This window comes from Rhinolophus ferrumequinum (assembly GCF_004115265.2).
Source record: "Rhinolophus ferrumequinum isolate MPI-CBG mRhiFer1 chromosome 3 unlocalized genomic scaffold, mRhiFer1_v1.p scaffold_36_arrow_ctg1_4, whole genome shotgun sequence".
NCBI lineage: Eukaryota > Metazoa > Chordata > Mammalia > Chiroptera > Rhinolophidae > Rhinolophus > Rhinolophus ferrumequinum.
Genome location: NW_022680354.1, coordinates 2973903 through 2993253, shown reverse-complemented (window position 1 = coordinate 2993253; position 19351 = coordinate 2973903). Strand labels below are relative to the sequence as shown.

Here is a 19351-nt window from a genome sequence, read left to right as displayed (position 1 = left end):
CTGTTATCTGGTAAAGACCCCAAAAGCCATCCCCATTGGAAGAAACGTTCATTTTCATCCTCAACAAGCCATGTGTACAGGACCATCTGTTTTTTAGATTCTTTAATAATTGACCTTGTTTAAGAGGAAAACATTTGCGTAAAGAATGTGGCCTAGAGACCTACTGTGATGCCATGTTTTCTGGTGACTCCGATATGCCGAATAGGATAAGCTGATGCTGGGGAACCCAGGGAGGGCTTGGCAGCAAGGGTGACAGACCCTGGCTCCCTATGCTGCCGGGGTCTCCGAGCCTCCACCTGTCACCCTCTAGTGTGCTGTATGTTTCCGGCGGGAGCCCAGGAAGATTTCAGCCCTACAGCCTGTGTGTATGGAGCACGGGTGGCCCCCGGCCCTATTTGGTGGGAGCTTTGGTGCTCCCTAGGCTGTCAGAAATAGTGGGGTGCTCAGGGAACAGCGCCGGCAAGGAGGGCGGGCTCCCCCCCCAGCAGCGGCCGCATCTAGGCCTGCCCAGGGGACTGGAGGCCCCTGACAGCAGGCTACACACAGGCACCCCTTTTCAGCGGGGACCCCACAGGCTGTGGGACGCCCTGCTTGAATGGTGGGGAGGACGGGAGTGGCCTGGTGCTTTGCTGCTTGGTGCCACCAGAACTCAGTCCTCTGCTGGGAGGTCATCCCCACATTGCCGTGTGACGTGTTCCCTCGTTTCCTGAGGCTCTGACATGTCATCTCCCACGTCTACCCTGGTGTCCTGCTTTGCCAATTACACACCTGGCCCATTACACACATCTGGTTCCAGGCTTGTCCCCCTTGTTGCCTGCAGCCAGGAGGGCAGGGCTTCATCTCCTTGGCCCCGTGCCTGGCCCTGTGCTGCATGGCCTGTGACATGGGGACGGACTTCTTAGGTCACTGCGCCTCGGCTCCTCAGACAGCGTGGGTATTGAGGAGACTGTGATTCTGTCATGAACATGAAGTCACATAGAAGCAACAGACAGGAAACTCAGTTGTCTTGCTCGGCAGTCCCCCTGGGCCAGACACGGACGGACGAGCAGTGGTATAGCACCGGGGAGGCAGACATGTCCCCACAAGTCCCTGCAGGCCAGCCCCATTTACCTGTACTCAGCAGTCTCATCTGGAAAGAGAGTGAGCCTTGCAGAGCCCTGTCCCCTTGGGGGCAGCGGCCAGGGCAGGGCAGCTATCCTGTCACAGTCCAGAGCTCAGAGGCGGCCAGGACGGAGAGCTGGAACCAGGCCTGGGGCAGCCAGGCCCCCACCCGGCTGAAGAGGCTCGTGTGGGAGACAGGATGGCACTCAGGACCCTTCCCGGAGCCTGGGGCCTTCGTTCCTGGTGGGGTCAGCAGCCCCTCCCCACATCATAATCGTGACATCACAGCAGTTGCTCAGTGACCGCTGTGGACAGGACTGCTGTGCTGTGCACGCCACATGGCTATCTGGCCATCTCCACAGTGTCCTTTGAGGTCAGTGCTGTCACTGCCCCTGCTACGAAGACGAGGACACTGAGGCACTCACGTCAGGTAATCCATTCTTACCCACCTGGGGCTTGGGCAGCAGGACAGACTGGGGTCTGCGGACCACTGTGACCCTCACGAGCAGGCACTCGCTGCTGGGCCTTCACGGCCACGTGGTCTGAAGAGATTCCCTTGGGGGTTTCGGAGCATGTCCTCACAGCCCCGATCCAGTCAGGAAGAGGTCACTATCCTTCAGAGAAAGAGGAAGCAGAAAGATTGCACCTGGTCACTGTCAGAGAAACTGTCATGTGTCTTCTCTCTGACTTGGCAAAGGTGTCACTGCAAAGCAACCTTCCCTCCTGTGAGCAAACAAGCACGAGCGACCTGGTGGCATATCTGGTGGGACCCATCAACTTCAAACCGATGCCCCCACGTCTCAGCCCTCATCTGCGGGCACCAGAGTGCTTGGTGCTGGAACACGGGCTGCCCTCAATGGCCGTCATCCCCTTGTTTTCTGGGTGACAGGCGGAGTGACAGCTGAGTGGGATGAAGTGACGAGACTGTGGTTTTGCACTGTTAGCAAAGCAGGGGCCACACTAGCTGCTGTGACAAATGCATCTTGAAATCCCCGTGGCTATAGCACAACAGTTTCTTTTCATTCATGTGATGTTCATAACAGGTATCTAGATAGGTGGCTGTAGCCGAGGGGCCCTGTTCCATGCGGTCTTGTGGGCACCCAAGCTACTGGAGGTTGTGACACCTTCTACGTGTGGTCCCCAAAGTTGTCCTGGGTCCCTCTTTCTGGCTGGCAGATGGGAATAGCGAAACCATGGAAGACCCCGTCTTAGGGAGCTCAGGCCACCATCACAGGATACCACAGACCCGGCTTGGATAACAGGCATGTATTTCTCGCCATCTGGAGAATAGATGTTTGAGGTCACGGTGCCAGCAGGGTGGGTCCTGGTGACGGCTCCTCCTGGCTGGCAGACGGCCAACTTCTCGTCTTCACACGCAAGCTGGTCAGTGGGCGGGCAGTTCTCTGGGTCTTTTCTCATAAGGGCGCTAATCTTGTCATGGGGGTCCCACCCTCACAACCTCATATCACCCTAATCTCCCCCAAGGGCACCACCTCCAACCAGCATCACAAGGGGGCGGGGGTGGGGCTTCAACACAGGAATTTGGGGAGGGACACAGTTCAGACATAGCCGACCACAGGGGAACTTTCCTGAGCCAGGTTTGGAGGTGGCATAATCACCTCCGTCTGGGTGAAGGTAGGGTGGGAGGTGTAGCTTAGCTCTGAGCATGGAGGAAGGGGACACGAGCTTGCAAACAGGCAGTGTCTGCCACAGCCGTGACTTCCTGTGACACTGAGGGGAGGTGGCATCTATGCTAAATTTCCACATGAACGTCGGCATGGGTTGATAAAGGTGGATATATTAGTTATCTATTGGTACATAATCGATGCCCTAAAGCTGACTGATGTCGAATCAAGTTTTCTCGCAGTCTCCACATGTGGTTCTCTGGGTGGCCCCCACTCAGGCTTTGTCATGGGTTGTGGTCAAGCTGTGCCCTGAGCATGGCAGGACGTAGTAATTCACGTCTTGTGCAGAGAAGGTGAAGAGGTGAAGGTATGTCTCTGCCAGCTGCCAGGTTGGGACGACCCTCAAGCACCGCGCTGAGCAGCCACAGTGAGAATCCGAGTGTAGTGGTATTTTATTATTGTTTTAACTTGTAATTCCCTGATGTCACGTGATGTCAGCATCTTCTCATGTACTGATTTGACATCCGTGTAAATCTTCTTTGCTCAGGTGTCTTGTTCAGAACATTAGACTATTTATTGTGTTATTTGTTTCTTATTGTTCAGTTTTAAGAGGTTATTTTTCTATCTTTTAGATACAAGTCCTTCATCAGATATGTTTTGTAAATATTTTCTCCCAATCCATGGCCTGATTTTTACTCTTTTAACAGTGTCGTTCACAGAGCAGTGTTTAATTTTAATAAAGTCCAACTTATCAAACTTTTCTTTCATAGACCACATTTTTGGTGATGTATCTGAAAACTCATTGCAAATCACAAGGTCACCTAGGCTAGATATGCTCCCATGTTTTCTTCTAGAAGTTGAAGTTTCATGTTTTACATTTAGATCTACAATCTGTTTCAAGTCACTTTTAAGAGGTGTAGGGTCTAAGTCCAGATTGATTTTTACACAATAATTTCCCTTTTCTGCCTCCTTTCTGTGCTCCCTTTGCCTCGTTGAGTGCCCGTAGCCTCAGGGACAGCAAGCGGGGGCCCTTCAGGGTGTTCCTGTTGGGGGTGTCCAGCCTCTTCTTGAGTCTGTAAGTCATTGGTCAAGGGACAGAGAGCTGAGAGGGTGCAAAATGTGCAGCTTAGCGCCTGAAGTCCCTCCTGAGGGCGGGGAGGCGCTGATGCCCTTTCTATGTGCTGGGGACTCTGTGTGTAGAAAGAAAGCGTCACTTTTGAGTGGTGTGCAGGGCATGGATGATTGAATTGTTGCCAAGGGGGTAGGAGGGGCTTCTTGGTACAATTTCTAATTTCTTCCCGATGAAAAACCACGGACGAGAAAGTACTCTGACAGTGGGGTCCATTTGCTCAGTGCTGGTCACCAGCCTTTCTGAGGTCCCCACACACCAGCCTTCTGCACCTAGAAGAAATATATGTACATCAAATCTCGCTGACTGCTTTTCAGTGACCTCCGTTTCTTTCTAGGCTTGGACTTCTGTCATCAGGCTGACATGTAAGGTTGCAGTGAAGGGACTCACTCACCCAAAAGAGCCAAGGCTCGCCACTGCATGGAGTCTGTATCTCAGCCGGTCAGTGTGTGGCTGAAGAGAAGAGAAACCTCACCAAAGAAGGTGTGTGCACAGCACACGGACCCTCACCTGGACCCTGGGCTCGTTCACACTGCAGAGGGACACATGGCCCGGGATCTTGGGGTGCCGGGCGGGATGAGTCGGGGGCATTCGGGTGCCTGTGTTCATTCGCACAGTGGGCGCTCACGCAGGAGGCTGGATGGTGACTCCAGCCCCGGGGCAGCAGCGCCTCCACGCCTGCCCTTGCCCAGTGCTCTCTGTGGCTTTTGGCTTCTGTTCCCACTGCCAGCTGCTCAGCCCTTTCTGTCTGTCTTCAGTTCCAACTCCTGCAGAGAAGCTGGCTGTCCCCTTCATTCTCCATCAGCCCCCTGGGCCTTATGCCTCTCAGCCAAGGGCTGATTCCAAGGCAGCCTGCCCTTACTGGGAGTGACTTCAGAAGAGCAGTGACACTGCAGGGGCTCCTCCGAGCGTCTTCTGCACGTCTAGCCCAGTGATGGAGAGGGGGGAGGCATGGCTGGTAGGTGTGCTAGGCAGAGACAGAAACAGAAAGAGAGAGACAGACAGAGACAGATAGAGAAAAAGAGAGATAGAGAAAGAGACAGACAGAGACAGAAAGACAGAGAGAGAGAGACCTACAGGCAGGGAGAGGTGGGAGGCAGAGAAAGACACAGCAAGGAGAAGGGAGAGGAGGGGCACCCAGTGTTTGCAGTAAGTGAACACACTGCCTCCCATAGCATGGTTGGGTTCAGTATCAGGACCACTCTGAAGGAATATAACTTCCCTTGTTTGTCAATGAGGAAACTGGCTCAGGGAGATTCAGGAGCTTGTACGGAATGCCCTTATTCCTGGAAAAGCTGGGGGCGGATTTGAAAGGAAGAGAGTGAGCAAAACCCTACTACACATTCGGACATGTCGTGGCTGTGGTCAGATTGCCAAAGACAGAGAGGAGCTCTGGTCCAGACGGACTGAGGCTGCATGCTCCTGTGTCGGTTACCACAGGCCAACAGCAAACAGAGCAACTGCCCTTGGAGGGAGGGGGCAGCTCGGCGTGGGAGAGAGCGTGGTGTTTGTTCATTAAACCTCGCAGCGGGGTCTGCAGAGGGCGGGCGCGTGCTGGTGTGGAGGACATTCCCCGTGCTTGGTCACGGTCATGGGGCTCGGCTGGGCATCCAGCCTGAGCAGCCTGAGCAGCTGGGCACTGGCAGAACTGAGCAAGTAAACAAATAAATAAATTTAGTGACGGGTGGCAAGGGAAGAGTGAGAGAGAGAGAGAGAGAGAGAGAGAGAGAGAGAGGAAGGAGGGGGTGGAGGTGGTGACCCAGGTGACCTGGAAAGCCTCCACGGGCTTTCCAGGGCTGTGGCAGGAGCTAGGGCTGGCAGCCTCAAGAGGGTGGGTCCACACCTTCCTGGGAGAGCCCCCCATTAAATGCAACAGAGCCCACATAGTGGTCAGGGGTCCCCTCCATGCCTAGTGTCAGCACGTTCAGTGTGCATCGTGGGAGCGGGGCCGGGGGGGACACGGAGGGAGGGGCTGTCCAGAGCGTGGCTCTGTCACCAGGTCCTGCGGGCAGTCCCGAGCTTGGTAAAGGAGATAGGAAGAACCCGGGAGAAGGGGAGTACAAGCAAACGGCTACATTGCAGAAACCCATGGAAACTGGACTGTGACGTCGCTTTGAACAGCAGTTGAGTGCTGACTATGGGATGGCTGAAGCACGGTGTTAATTTCCGTTTCATTCCGGAAACAGTCCTTGGAGATATTAGCCAGCTGTCATTCTGATCACTGTGTAGCAAACCTCCCCAGTGTCATTTCTCACTCAGTGTGTGGGTTGCTGGGGTCGGCTCTGCTTCAGGCAGGGGCAGTGGGGAGGCGACCTCCAGGTGTCTCATCTGGGGATCAGGCAAGGTCTGGCCTGGCTCAGATGGCAGGCTCTCTCTGGTCCAAGCAAACGACAGCCAGCCCAACCTCTGTGAGTGTGCTTGGGCGCACCGTGTGCCATCCCCAGCCCCGCCATCCCCTCCTCTGTCCCCAGGAAGGGACAGAGTGGGAGTGAACACTCATGCGCCGAGTTCATATTCACTCATTCCGTCAAACATCGCATCTCATAGCTAAGGAAAACCGAGGTCCACAGGTTGACTTGTTAGCTTAACCTCTGTGGCCTATGACCTCCAGTGCACGCACGATAGGCCCGACCGGGGCGAATACAGAGTGTTCGGAGTGTCAGTTCAGCTGGGGACATCCACATCTGTTTGAGCCAGTTTAAACAGAAAAGGATTTAACCCAGGGGATGGGTGCTTCCAGGGTCACTGACATGAAAGTGGGACACACTCCAGCTTGAAATCCCAGAAACCACCGGACACCTCCTACAGGCTGGTGGGGGAGCTGGTGCTTCTGCTTCCAGAGGGTCTGGATCACATGGCCTTTACCGCCATCTGTGCCAGCAAAACAGATGCCCGAGCCCCACCTCACGCCCACAGAGCCATGGGTGGGACACCAGGTTCCTTAAGTGAAAGAGTAACAGATAGAATGCATGGACATTTGCTACGTCTTCTGGTATTTAATGGCTAAATACAAATCAGAAGCAGGCTTCCTATTTTTTAATAAAAATTGAAGGAAGTCCAAACTGATGTCAACTGACAGAATTTCAAACTATTTTTGAGAATACATTATAATGGGATTTTTGACATTTAACTCTGGAGGAGTTATAATAGAGTACTGTTGTTATCACAAAACTCTACGTGAACAGTTTCCTCAAATATTATACCTCTAGGAATAAAAACCATGTAAAGTTTTACTATTGGCCAGAAACAATATTCTTTGCAACTATTTTAATACACGGTAAGAAATTTTAAGCATAAATGATCTGTAAAGGGGTTCATAGTTTAATTTGTTCCCCCTGATTCTTAGAAAAGGCCTTTTAAGCAAAAAGGTTTCGGAAGATAATTCACCAGGTGGTTGGAGAGGGGTTCTGACAACTGGGTGGAAAAACAGTCAGATGCTGCCACGTTCACGGAGAGGTCCACACACCGGGGCAAAGGAGCTGTCTGGCCCGTCTGTCCAGTCTGTCCAGCGTTGCCTCTGGGGTGACGCTGGCCAGGAGCTGCTGCTGCAGCTGACTTGTGCCTCCTGGACCGTGGGGACATCAGCAATGCCTTCCAGGAATCACAAGCGGGCTCCTGGAGAGGGGCTGTGGCTTCAGTCACGTCTGCAGATGTCTGGTCAGCTTCGGGAACAGAGGAAGCCACCGAGCCTGGGACAGGATGAGAAGCAGGGCCTGCAACGTGCGCCCAGAGAAGCTGGACACTGGACAAAGGTGTCTCCTGCGAGCCTGGTGACTGGCTTTGCAGGTGGGGGCTCCACAGTGGCTTCCGGGGTCCGTGTGTTCAGTTTGGTGTGTGTGATGTGGACCTTCTGCCGGTTTTACTCTTAAAAGAACTTTGTGGGCAGGAGTGGCCCGTGTTTCCAGGAATTCCGGGGAAGGGGAAGAAGTTAATAGTCCCTTCCTGTCACGGGAAGTGGCCTGGGCGGATGGCCGCCTGGGTGGGGCACACCGGGGCCTGTGGGGTTAGACTCAGGCACCCAGGGGTGGGGGGCGGGGGGGGAGCATCAGTGCGGTGCTCGGCTGGCTGGGAACTGGCGGGCGCAGGCCTGGTCTTGGTCCGTAGGCCTGGCTCGGGAGACAGCGGGCAGCTCCCGGCTTCCGGACGAGCCCTGCGTCCCAGGACTCTCGGTCCTGCACGGTCGCAACAAAGGGTGACTCGTGAGGACTTACGGGCCCTCCAGCTAAGTGACACCAGGACGGCCAGATGCAGCGAGTAGACACAGAACAGCTCTCCCCAAGAGTGAGCCCAGGGAGCAACGCGGGGAGAAACGGCCCCCGGCACAGCCCGCCCGCACGCGGCCCTCGTCGTGCGCATGTGCACGTGTCTGCACGTGTACGTGCACGCGTTGTGTGTGCGCGCCTTGCGTGCGCGTGCGTGTGCCTTGCGTGCGTGCGTCATTGGGTGCCAAGCGGCGCGCTGCCCCCAGGACAGCAGGGAGGTGGCCTGTGCTGGAGCCTCCCGGAGCCCAGAGCGTGTCCGGTGCCCGCTGCGCCTTCCCTGGCCTCTCGGACGGGACGAGGGCCGCGGGCGCGGCGGGGTTGTTCTGCTGAGCTCCTGGAGACTGGAGCCCTGAGGGAAGCGGGGCGACTGCTGGGGTGCCGGTGCCGGGGTGACGAGGGCACAGGGACGGGCGGGCCTGTCTGCGCTCTGGGCTCCCTGCGCCCAGCACGGCCGCCGGGGCGGTGGACGGGAGCGGCCTGAGCGGTGTGTCAGCGAGAGGCGCGGCGTCCACTCCGACCGAGCCTTCGAGCAGAGAGCAGAACAGCAGGCGAGCGAGGACACACCGGAGTCAGCACCTCCGTTCCTTTGCCTCACGTCTCCAGTGCCGGTGTTGCCCGTAACCCGGAACAACCGTGAGAACGACTCCCCGGAGTGTGCGGCTCAGGGACCGATCCACGGTGTTGAACGCGAAGCGGCCGGGACGCCTGCCGGGCGGCGGTGGCAGGAAGTGCCCTCCGGCCGGCCGTCGTGCCTCGGGTCCGAGCTCCTTCCCCGTCAGTTCCGCGCCGGCGTTTACGGCGTCGGCTGCTGAGGTGACTGACCTTCCTTAAGTGAGGAAACGGGGGCCCCTGACCTGCGAAGGCCCCCCGGGACCGGGGCTCCCCGCGGGGGTGAGGGCTCCCCCCGCAGTGACCGTGGACGGTGAAGGCCCGGCTGCTCCGCCTGCAGCGAGGTCACCGCCGTGTGTGGGGCGCCCGGTCCCACGGGAAGGGGGCCAGGGTCAGCGGGGAGGCGCTGGGCTCACAGCTGGCGCCCGCCGTCAGGCCGTCCGGGCAGGTGTGCGTGGGGTCGTGGCCCCGGGAGCCGCAGCCGGAGCCGGAGCCCGGGCCGGGTCGCTCCGGCCCCTCCCCTCGGGCCTCTCCTCCTCGCCGCCCGCCGGCCGGGACGCCGGCCCCCAGGCCCTGCGCGCGGCGCGGGGTGCGGTAGGGCCGCTGTGGGCGGGCGTGTCTGTCGGCGGGAGCTGGGCCGCCGGCCTCGCCGACGCTTCCGCGGGCCAGACCCCTCTCGTCGGCCTGGGAGCCTCTGGCCAGTGGAGGAGCAGCGTGGGGACGGGGGAAGGTTTCTGCTCACGGCAAAGCCGTCCCCAGAAGAAGGAAGGGGAACCGGATAGCCTGGGAACTCGTAACAGGATAGGAAAGTCTTAACCTGCGTCGACCAACTGCTTGGAGCTGGCTCGCGGCTCGGGGACCAAAGGCCTCTGCCGCCTGGCAGCTGTTGGGGACGGGTAGGGAATGAGTCCTGCTCTCGTTTTAGCACAGAGGGACAGCTGTGTCCTGGTCACGGCCCGCTCTGCTGACAGAATCAGTCAAGGGGCCCGGCCCAGGGTGGCCCTCTGCACGCTCATTAAGCCGCTCATTCATCTCTTGCGGGAACAGTTCTGAACCCACTGTGAGTGCAGCACTGTGCCGGGCGCCCAGGAAACGCAGCACAGCACGAGGGCCTGCCTGGGGTCCGAGCTGACCCCCACACGGCACTGGGGCTCAGAGGCGCGCACAGCCGTCAGGGTGCCTGTTGGGGACGGGCCGCCGCGCTGCCCATCACTAACGTTCGACTTGCTGGACACCTCGGACCCTGCGGAGCCAGGATGGAAGGGCGGGCGCAGTGGCTGTGAGTCAGGGTTTAGGTGGAAACACTCAGAAACCAGCCGTCTGGTGTACGCGTGTTTCATGTTGGCAAATTTTGAGGAGAATGTTGTCTGTTCTGGGAAGTTTTCTGTTGACAACTACCCCCTAGTTCATGCCAGTGGTCATGGGGACAATTCTCGTCCTCGGAAATCAAGTTGTTCCCAAAATGGTGTTTTTACCGAGTTTGCGCCACGGGGCCCAGACAGACGATAGTGACCGGCATTCTGCTTGTTGTAGGGGCGCAGTGTAAAGACTGACTGAGTCTGTGGGACCCATGGCCCAGCGATTCAGACATGGTGGCAAAACATTCACTAAGCTTAGAGACAGCCGGTCATCCATCATTTGAGCTGTTCCCACTGTCACTGTTCCATAACAGCCTACATCACGGGAATTGTTATATCAAGCATCAGCTCATTTGCTCAGCACATTTATTGAGCACCACGTATGTGCACGCTGTCAGGACAGCAGCCCACCTGCAGGGCCAGACACCCTTGTGGCACACGCTTGGGACATGTTTTGGAGACTTTCTGAGTGACTGCTGTCATTTCACATAGACCAGGGGCCATAGCTGCAGGCTCCAGTGGCCAGTTTGCTTGCTCTAGTTAGCACAAAGCCAGCAGAGGGGGGGACGTTCAGAACACTGGTGTCTACAGAAGTGTGTGTGGATCTGCTGCATCTGCGACACTGAGCGTTTCCGCGTCATGCAGCCAAGGCATCTGCAGCTGTGCGCCCAACGTGTCCCCTTTCCTCTCTTTCCCGTTCAAGTTCTGGCTCCTGGCAAAGCACCACTAGGCAAGGCTCTGAACTCGAGACCGGCCCTCGGGAGGGACTTGCTGGGGGCTCTGGAGATCCCTCACGAAAGCAGCCTCAAGCCAAGGTCCTGTGAAAAGGACCCACTGGAATGCAAATTCCAGAAAACCTTCTGTGGTGCAGGAAAGCTGTTACCTGGAGGTGGCCGCTGAGGCCATTGCTGAAAGTTCAAATCACCCACCTTTGCAGGTGTAGCCATCCAGCTCAGTCATCCACATATGGCCCCCAGCCCCAAGCTGTGAGTTCCTGGGGGCGGGTCTGGGACTAGGCAGGAGTGGGGAGGGCCTGGCCCTTTGATCTCAGACACTCTCAGTTTGGTTTGTAGCTGAGGAAGGAAGAAGGTGAGAAGCCCCATTTCTCAGCCAAGGTGCTGATGGCTTCAGTTCACAAAGGCGTGAATGGAGCCAGCCTGCACCGTGGTCCTGTTCTCGAGGGCTACGTGAGCAAGGAGAGGGACACTGGGACAGATGGCTGCTGGCGACCCCTGGGTCCTCAGAAGCCTGCCTGCTCTCACCTCCCCTCTTGTGACCCCATTTCCTGCAACATAGCCCCATCCGCAACTGATTCCTAACTTGGTTCCGCTTATGTAAAAACCAGGGGTGCGAGGCACATAGGCTTTGGTTGGTACCTACCCCCTGCTCCTCCCTGGGGCTGGGGGAAGGGTGGACATGGGGGGATGCTGATACCTGTCCCCCTCCAGACCACTGGTTACTGGGAACTCGTTTCTCCTCCGAGCAAAAGCCCATGTGCAGAGGTGGTGAGGTAGGGACACGCTGCAGGTGCCATCAGGAGGCAGGGAGAGCCACGCCCGCGACCCTAAGTGCTTTGCGGGGGGGTTTCTTTGTTTTATTTTAAAGATTTTATTGGGGAAGGGGAACAGGACTTTATTGGGGAACAGTGTGTACTTCCAGGACTTTTTCCAAGTCAAGTTGTTGTCCTTTCAATCTTAGTAGTGGAGGGTACCGTTCAGCTTCAAGTTGTGGTCCTTTCAGTCTTCGTTGTGGAGGGTGCAGCTCCAGGTCCAGGTCCAGGTGCTGTTGTTAGTTGCAGGAGGCAGAGCCCACCATCCCTTGCGGGAGTGGAGGAATCGAACCGGCAACCTTGTGGTTAAGAGCCCACTGGCCCATGTGGGAATCGAACCGGCAGCCTTCAGAGTTAGGAGCACAGAGCTCCAACCGCCTGAGCCACCGGGCCGGCTCCCGCTTTGCAAAGTTGGTGTTCATCCAGCCCTTCCCTTCCAGCGTGCCCATGGGCAGCCCTGGCTGAGGTTCAGGCCGCCTGCACTGCTAGGCCTAACCCCTGCCTCTTCTCCAGGCCCCAGACGCTGGCCCCCTTCCTGTCATGGAAGCCAAGTACTGGGTGGGAGAGGTCCGTGAGCAGCTGGGATGCGATTGTGGTGGGGACCTGACTGGCTGCCCTTTCGGGCCTCTTTGCGGAGACCCATCTCTTCACGTCCCCACCGCTGCGTGTGCCATACAGGAGCCTCACACTTGGTAGGTGCTTGGGAAACGCCCGGAACTGTTGCTGGCCTACCAGCCTTGTTCCTTTTACTTATTTGACACAGAAAACGTGTGCAGACCCGGCCTGGTCTGTCACACAAGCCGGGTGGGGGCAACGGGCGCTGGGAAGCCCACCAGAGGCGGGGATGTGGAGGTTGTGGAAAGCAGCAGCTGAGGGGCTGGTGGGGTAGGCGGCCTTGAACCTCAGCTGTGCTTACACAAGCTGCCTCCACACTCTTTGTTCTTACCTGACAACCAGCCCGATGGATCCACTGATTCTGCCCTCCGGAGGGAAGGTGTGTGTGTGCATGTAAACGTGCATACGTGAGTCTGCACGTGTACAATGTGAATGCATACACGCGTGTGTGTACACCTAGTGTACACATGTGAGTGCATGTGAGCACACACGTGCATGTGTGTGTGTGCATGTGTGCATCTCACACCTGGGGTGGGTGGGGGCTTTGGGGAACCACACACCCGCAGAGGTGCTGTTTGTGCCAGAACTTTTCTACCATGTCCAGTGCGGGGGTGGGTGTTGGTTTTCCTCACCTCCCCACCCATGTGTGGCACCATTCGTGGCTTCCTGTGGATTTTACTAGTGACACTGGACACATCGGTCATTTAAAATTCCTTATGTTTTGGGGAGATGGTATCTTCGCTCACTTATGTTTTTCTCTCTATTTCAGTAAACAGTGTGGGCAGCATTCTGGGGTGCTGAGAATGTGCTGTGTCTCTGTGACAGGGACACAGGCGAACACAAATGGAGCAATCCATGGAGCTCTGCGTGTATGTTAACGCCATAGTAAATAGTATTCGTAAAAGATGCAACCAAATAACCCGAAAAACAAAGCCAAGGCTCTATTTTATTTTGAAAGGACGTCCCTCTGTGAAGCGTGTCTTCCTGTGGCTCTATGCCTAGTTCAGTTTAAATCCTATCATCATTAAAGCTCCAGAAGTCTTGTTACTGGATGTTATGAAAGCTAACGTCAAAATTCTCTGTGATATTTAAATGTGCCTTGATTTGGATTTCTTGTCTTTGCAGGATTTCTGAGGCCCTTCTCGGCACCTTCCTGGTTTCCTTGCTGCAAACCTGTCTTGAGGCCTGACGGAGAGCTCCCGGCCGGCCGTGCTGGTCTGCAGTCTGTGCATTTGGGGGACCGGGGAGAGCTGAGTGGTGAGAACACAATCCTGGGTCCACAATCCCCGGCCGTGGGACAGGTTCCTGGAAGCGCACTGGGGTACCCCGACGACTCTGGGACAAGCACCTTGGTCGGGCTCACTGCGTCCCCCCTCTCGGTGTGTTTGTCCCACTGAGCAGTCAGTCCCTGAGGTAACCCACAGTGGCAACCACACCACTGCTCCGTGCACTTCAAAGCCGCCCCCACGCTCCACTGAGGCTGCTGCCTGTGGTCCTGTCCCCTTAGCAGCACGAGCTGGGCCGAGTCCCCTTTCTTATCTTGCTTTTCTGGGTGGTCTCCCGGCATGGCGCCATCACCCTGGCTGCTACAAAGGGGCCTCAGCACACCCATTGGCTTGCTCAGGCATCTTAGCACTGGGGGGTCTCAGAGGGAAGCCCCTAAAGCTTATTTGGGGCATTCCTGCCAGTTCACACACTGAGAAAGGCCATGTATCTGCCTGAACTCACAGCTGCCGGCCCCCACACTGTCCCTGGGTCTCTGTGCACGTGCCCACACGTCTTGGTGCCACCTACACCACCAGGGCAGTCCCCCCCCCCATATTCCAGGGGTGCGGGCACTGCAGCTGTGATCAAGGTGGCCGCTCTCCAGGACTGTCCTGGGAATCGGGTGTATGTGGCCCTGGCTGGCTGGGCGCCAGGCCTCAGTCACTGGGTGCAGACGGGGCTGGCACCCTAGCCAGGCTGTGGGTCATGTGTGACCTTCTGAAGGACACGTGGAAGCGTGTCTCGAGACATTCTGCTTCTCACAGGGACCTCAGCACCCTGGAAGGAAGGGCGAGGGACGTGAGGTTTGCTGAGGACCCCAGCGGTGGCTGAACTGCTGGGCAGACAATCCTGTGGGTATCCCCAGGTCCTATTAGGCCTCCCGGGCTGGGGACACTGCCGTGTCCCCAGGGACCCACGCTTGCTGTCTGTCCAGCAGCAGTCACCCCTCCCAGTGGAGCGCCTGCAGCTGCCAGGGCCTGGGTTGTCCCCTGGGTTGTCCCCTCGCCGACTGTTTCCTTCACTTCCCAGCCTGAACGTGGTCCTAGGTTCCTGCCAGTGTCTCTTCCTTTTTGGAGGCCATAACCGCCCAGTTCCTCTGCTCCCCATCTCGGGACCAGGCCTAGAGAACGTGAACCCCCACTGCCTGAACCCCAACACCGATCCAGTGCACAGGGTCTCCAGGTCCCCAGGGGAGGGGCCGCACAGCCGCTGGGCAAAGGGAGAGGAAGGAGGGGCTGCTGGGTGTATAGGAGCCCCAGGGATATTTCAGCACCAGGAAGCCCCTGCCTACACCTCTGGTGTTGGCTGCTCACGGTCACGTTGGGACTGTTACAGGAGCCGGCGCTGGACGGACGTGAACAGAGGCGGGAACAGCCCTGGGCCAGGCCTTGGGCTCTTGTACCTGTGCAGGTGTCACCGTGGAGTTGGGGTTTCTTTGATTATACAGTAAAAGTTACACCAAAATACAAATGTTCCATCGTTCATCTAATCCTTCAACAAATACGTGATTCCCAGCTAGTGCTAGGTGTGGTGCATGCTTTGTTTTCCTTAGAGGATAATTGAGCATTTCTTCGGCTGTCACTGAGAGTAGTTTTCTCGAACTCCCGGGCATGCTGGGACTTTTGCTGCAGGTCTTAGTGTTGGGCCAGGCCCCTCCTGTCCTGTGGTTTCACAGAAGTTGGGTGGCAGCCTCTCAGCTGATGAGCTCATGCAAATGCCATAGATTAAATTGTGCAGCAGTGCTGTCAGCTTCTCATCATTGGATGCCATTTGGTACAGGGATTTGTACGTATTTAACCGTTTTATATGTCTAATAGCTATTTGTCTAAGAAGCTTAGCATAATAAACACTGCCGGCCTCATGGGCCCTGTGTGCTCAGCATTTCCCTTGGATTTGCAGCCTCCAGACACCACCTGTGGTCACCAGCGCCTCTGCGTCCTGGTGGGGAGGGGTCAGGAGCCTGGGCACCGTGTGGGATTCCTCAGCGTTTCTGTGCTAACGTGTTCATTTCTGCAAAAGCCGGGGGGAAAAAAGAAGTGAGCTTCAACAATAGACTGCTACTATTTTGGATCTGGACAAAGTGAATGGTTCTCTGGGGTCCTGAAAAACCACACACAGTAGGGACACTGAAATACATGCTGCGTCCTTGACACTAAGCTCAGGAAGAGGAAGAGGTGGGACAGTAGGAGGTATGGTTGGAGAGCTTCTCTGTCTTTCTTGTTTTCTTGAGGCTGGGGTGTCTGAGAACACCAGCCTCCAGCCCCCTCCTCCTGCACCCACTGCTCTCAGCCTCCAACCTCACCGTGTTTTGCCCTCCCTCCTGCCTTGAACAAGTGACTCCCAGTGGCTGGAAAGTTCCAGCATTCTGGGACCCGGTTCAGCTGCAGCTCTGTCTAGCCAGGGTCTGTTTTCCGCATGAGGCCCAGATGGACTGCATTCAAGAGACGAGCCCAGAAATCTAACTGGACCCTCAGCCAGGATGTAGCCCAAATCCACCAGAGTGGGACCCAGGAGGTCACTGCTTTTGTTTCTTTGGAAGCCCACACCCACTGTCCCAAAGTGTCAGGTGTGCAGGTGGCCCCTGGTTGGGGGGCTGTGCACGCTGGTGGCCTGAGGCTGGATGCAGGGGGGCACTTGCTGGACGCCGTTCTGGGGGCTCGGTTGGCTCACGGTGTTTGCTGTGCTGGGCCCTCTGCTGGGATTCTGCCTTGGTCACCCCTCGTCGGTGAGGGCCAACGCACTGCTGAGACCTGCTAGAAACCAGCCAGAACTGGGTCGTCGTGACCTGGGGCTCATGGCTTGCTTCCCAGAGCTCAGTTTTCTGATCTGCAAAGTGGGCTAAAGGCACGTTGGGTGCCCAGCCGGGGGCCTCACTCCTGGGCCCTGGGCCCTGAATGCAGGTAGGAGCAGCTCGCTGCACACAGGCCTCCAGGCTGTGGCTCCAGGGCACTCACCGTGCAGAAACAGTGTGCTTGGAGACAGACACTTCAACACCTTCTAGAAGGCGGTACTTTGACCACCCCTTGGGACAAGGCGGGCTTGTGTTAATACCTTCCCATGACGTTTGTGGCGTGCTTTCCACCCTCCTCACCCAGTGCAGACCCCAGCCAGTCACTGGGGGCTGCTCACAGTCCAGGCCACGCGGGGCCGTCTGCCTGACGGGAGCAGGATGGCTGGGTGTCCTTCCAGCAGCTTCTGGATGCACCCCAGCCTTAACCCCATCGAGTGCTCCAGGATGCAACATGGCTGCTTCGATCGGCTCGTTTGGGCTGCTGTGCTGCCGTGCTCAGTGCACGTATGTTGAAATCAGTTGTTATCCATGGCTGGGCCGGATGTGGCTTTGTGAATGAAGGGTGAGGGCTAAAGTGACGGGGGCTGGCTATGCGCGCCCCTTGCTGGGGTTGGAGACCCCGGAACTTGGTCCCACCAACTTCCCATGATTGGAAGTGGCTTTGCAGAGGTTCCATAGGAATGACCCAAAGTGGCCCCCAGTGGTGCCTGGGACCCTGAGCCTTTGTGTCACTGAAGATACTCAGGCCCCTGATCGTGGGAGGGGGTGCTGAGGTCCCCACTCTTGGTGGCCGCAGCTGACCATTCTCAGCTGCCAAAGGCCAGCCCAGCCCCAGGACACCAGCTGCCCTGGGCTACAGAGTCTCCCTTTCCTCCGAGTGTATGCAGGTCTGTGATTCTCTCCCTTGATCCTGGAACCATCACGAGGTGTGATCCCACCCCGCTCCCACCTTCTGACTGATGTCCGGGGACAGAGCTGCAGGGTGGCCACTTCAAAGGCTGTCCCCACACCTCTTCGGGGGGGTGTGCTCAGCATCCTCCTGGTGATCTGGAAGGTGGGAAGTCCAGCTGCACGGCCCTCAGCTGCAGGGCCAGGAGGCAACCAAAGTCTAGAAAACAAGAAACACGTCTCTGGTGGGGGCCTGCTGGGGGCGCATGCGCACAGCTGCCACCCTTGCTCAATTGCTGGCAGGACGAGCCGGTGGTTTGGGGTGGGAGGGTGGGCGGGGGGTGTTCGCTGTGTTGCTGGAGCAGGGTCCCCGGCAATGCAGACATGCAGGTCTGAGCAGTGGGCCAGCCGAAACGGCTGCCTTCCGCCCTGGGGTTTCGCTGGGGTGAGGCGCCCTGGCCATCAGCGAGCTCTCGGGTGCCGCCCAGTGTCATCAGCAACGTGTCTCGGGTTCTCGCAGCGCGTCCTGGCCAGCAGCACCAGCAGCCACTCAGACTGCTCAAGTGCAGGGTTTCAGGTCCACCTGGTCCTGGACGCTGGGTGGGGCCCAGGTCTGAGGGCCACTGACGTGGTGTCGAGGCTTTAAGTGCAGGCCTACAAAATTGCTCCAGGAGAGGAGGCCAAAGGAGGCTGAGCTGAGCGCCCACGATTGCCCCATTCCAGGCGAAAGACCCAGACCTGGTCTTGTGGGAAGAAAGCAAGTGACTGAGTAGGCACACTCGGGGTGGGTGGGTGTCCTTCAGGTGGCTGAGGCAGGACGAGTGCCCACATAGCGGTGGTCCAGCCAGAGCCCCCACCCTTCCCTCAAAGTTCAGCCAAATCTCTGCTTTCCAGAGCCTGGCTTGGCTCCTCACCTACAAACAAGATGGAGGGACTGACCCTGGTCTGCAAGGGACCCACAGGTGGGCAGGAGGATGTCGCCTGGCCTTGCCACCCTCTGTCTTCTGCTCTGGATAAGCAGAGCTGGGTGGTAATGGGCCGCCCAGCAGGCATCAGTGCACACAGAGCCCATGTCCCCTCTGCCGTTGCCTTCCCCAAAATCATGGGGACTCCTGAAGAAGGGGGATGGATGGAGGTGTCACGGTGGCCCCGAGAGCTTAGGGGCTGAGGAGAAGTGGGACGAGGCAGTGTTGCCCAAGCCATGACCCCACGCCTGCCTGGGGAAGCTCTGAATGAAAACTGGATGTACTTGTGCCAGTGGGTACGCCCACGTGTCCTGGGGAGAAGGGCTGCTGGGAGCCACGTGTGTACAAACAGCCACACACACGAAGGCCACTGTGCTGTGCACAATATCTGCAAACTGCGCTAAGTGTCTTCTGTGTACTAATTCCATTCCTGCTGTAACCGGGGCTGGCGGAAGTCCTGAAGGCCCTGTGGTCTGATGGAGTTTGGGGCAGGCAGAAGGCCACTGCATGGCAGTGTGCAGGGCGTGGCAGGTGTCACCACCCTGAGCATGACCCTGGCAGGGCGAGGTGCTCACGAAGGCTCTTGTTGCCAGGCTGCCGACGAGCGCGCCCCTGGTCGCTGCTGTGATGGTGAAGCTTTGTCCTCACGGGGCTGAGCGCACCGCGGCCAGATCTCCGTGCAACCTCCAGTGACACCAGCTTCGGTCCTGTGCCTGGGGTTTGTGTGGGGTCCTGTGTCTGCACGAGCCCTGGGGCTCCCCCCAGCTGAGGAAAGTGATGCTCAGAGAGGACAACTTGTCTACGGCCACAGAGCCAGTGTCCACACCAGCCTGGGCCCCTCCTGCAGGTGACTTGATTCTGGAGCTGGTTCTTTTTTTTTTTTTTAAAAGATTTTATTGGGAAAGGGGAACAGGACTTTATTGGGGAACAGTGTGTACTGTTCCAGGACTTTTTCCAAGTCAAGTTGTTGTCCTTTCAGTCTTAGCTGTGGAGGGCGCAGCTCAGCTCCCGGTCCAGTTGCCGTTGCTAGTTGCAGGGGGCGCAGCCCACCATCCCTTCCGGGAGTTGAGGAATTGAACTGGCAACCTTGTGGTTGAGAGGACATGCTCCAACCAATTCAGCAGGCCGGGAGCTCAGCAGCAGCTCAGCTCAAGGCGTCCTGTTTTGAATCTTAGTTGCAGGGGGCGGAGCCC

At 57.4% G+C, this 19351-nt stretch overlaps 1 long non-coding RNA gene across 1 annotated transcript; it reads left to right on the top strand.

Annotated features, from left to right (window-relative positions):
• Positions 1-8409: 8409 nt before the first annotated feature.
• Positions 8410-12735, top strand: LOC117019065 (uncharacterized). Its single transcript, XR_004422423.1, has 3 exons — positions 8410-8930; positions 12147-12325; positions 12591-12735. It is a non-coding gene; the product is annotated as an uncharacterized LOC117019065 (long non-coding RNA).
• The last annotated feature ends 6616 nt before the right edge of the window (positions 12736-19351 follow it).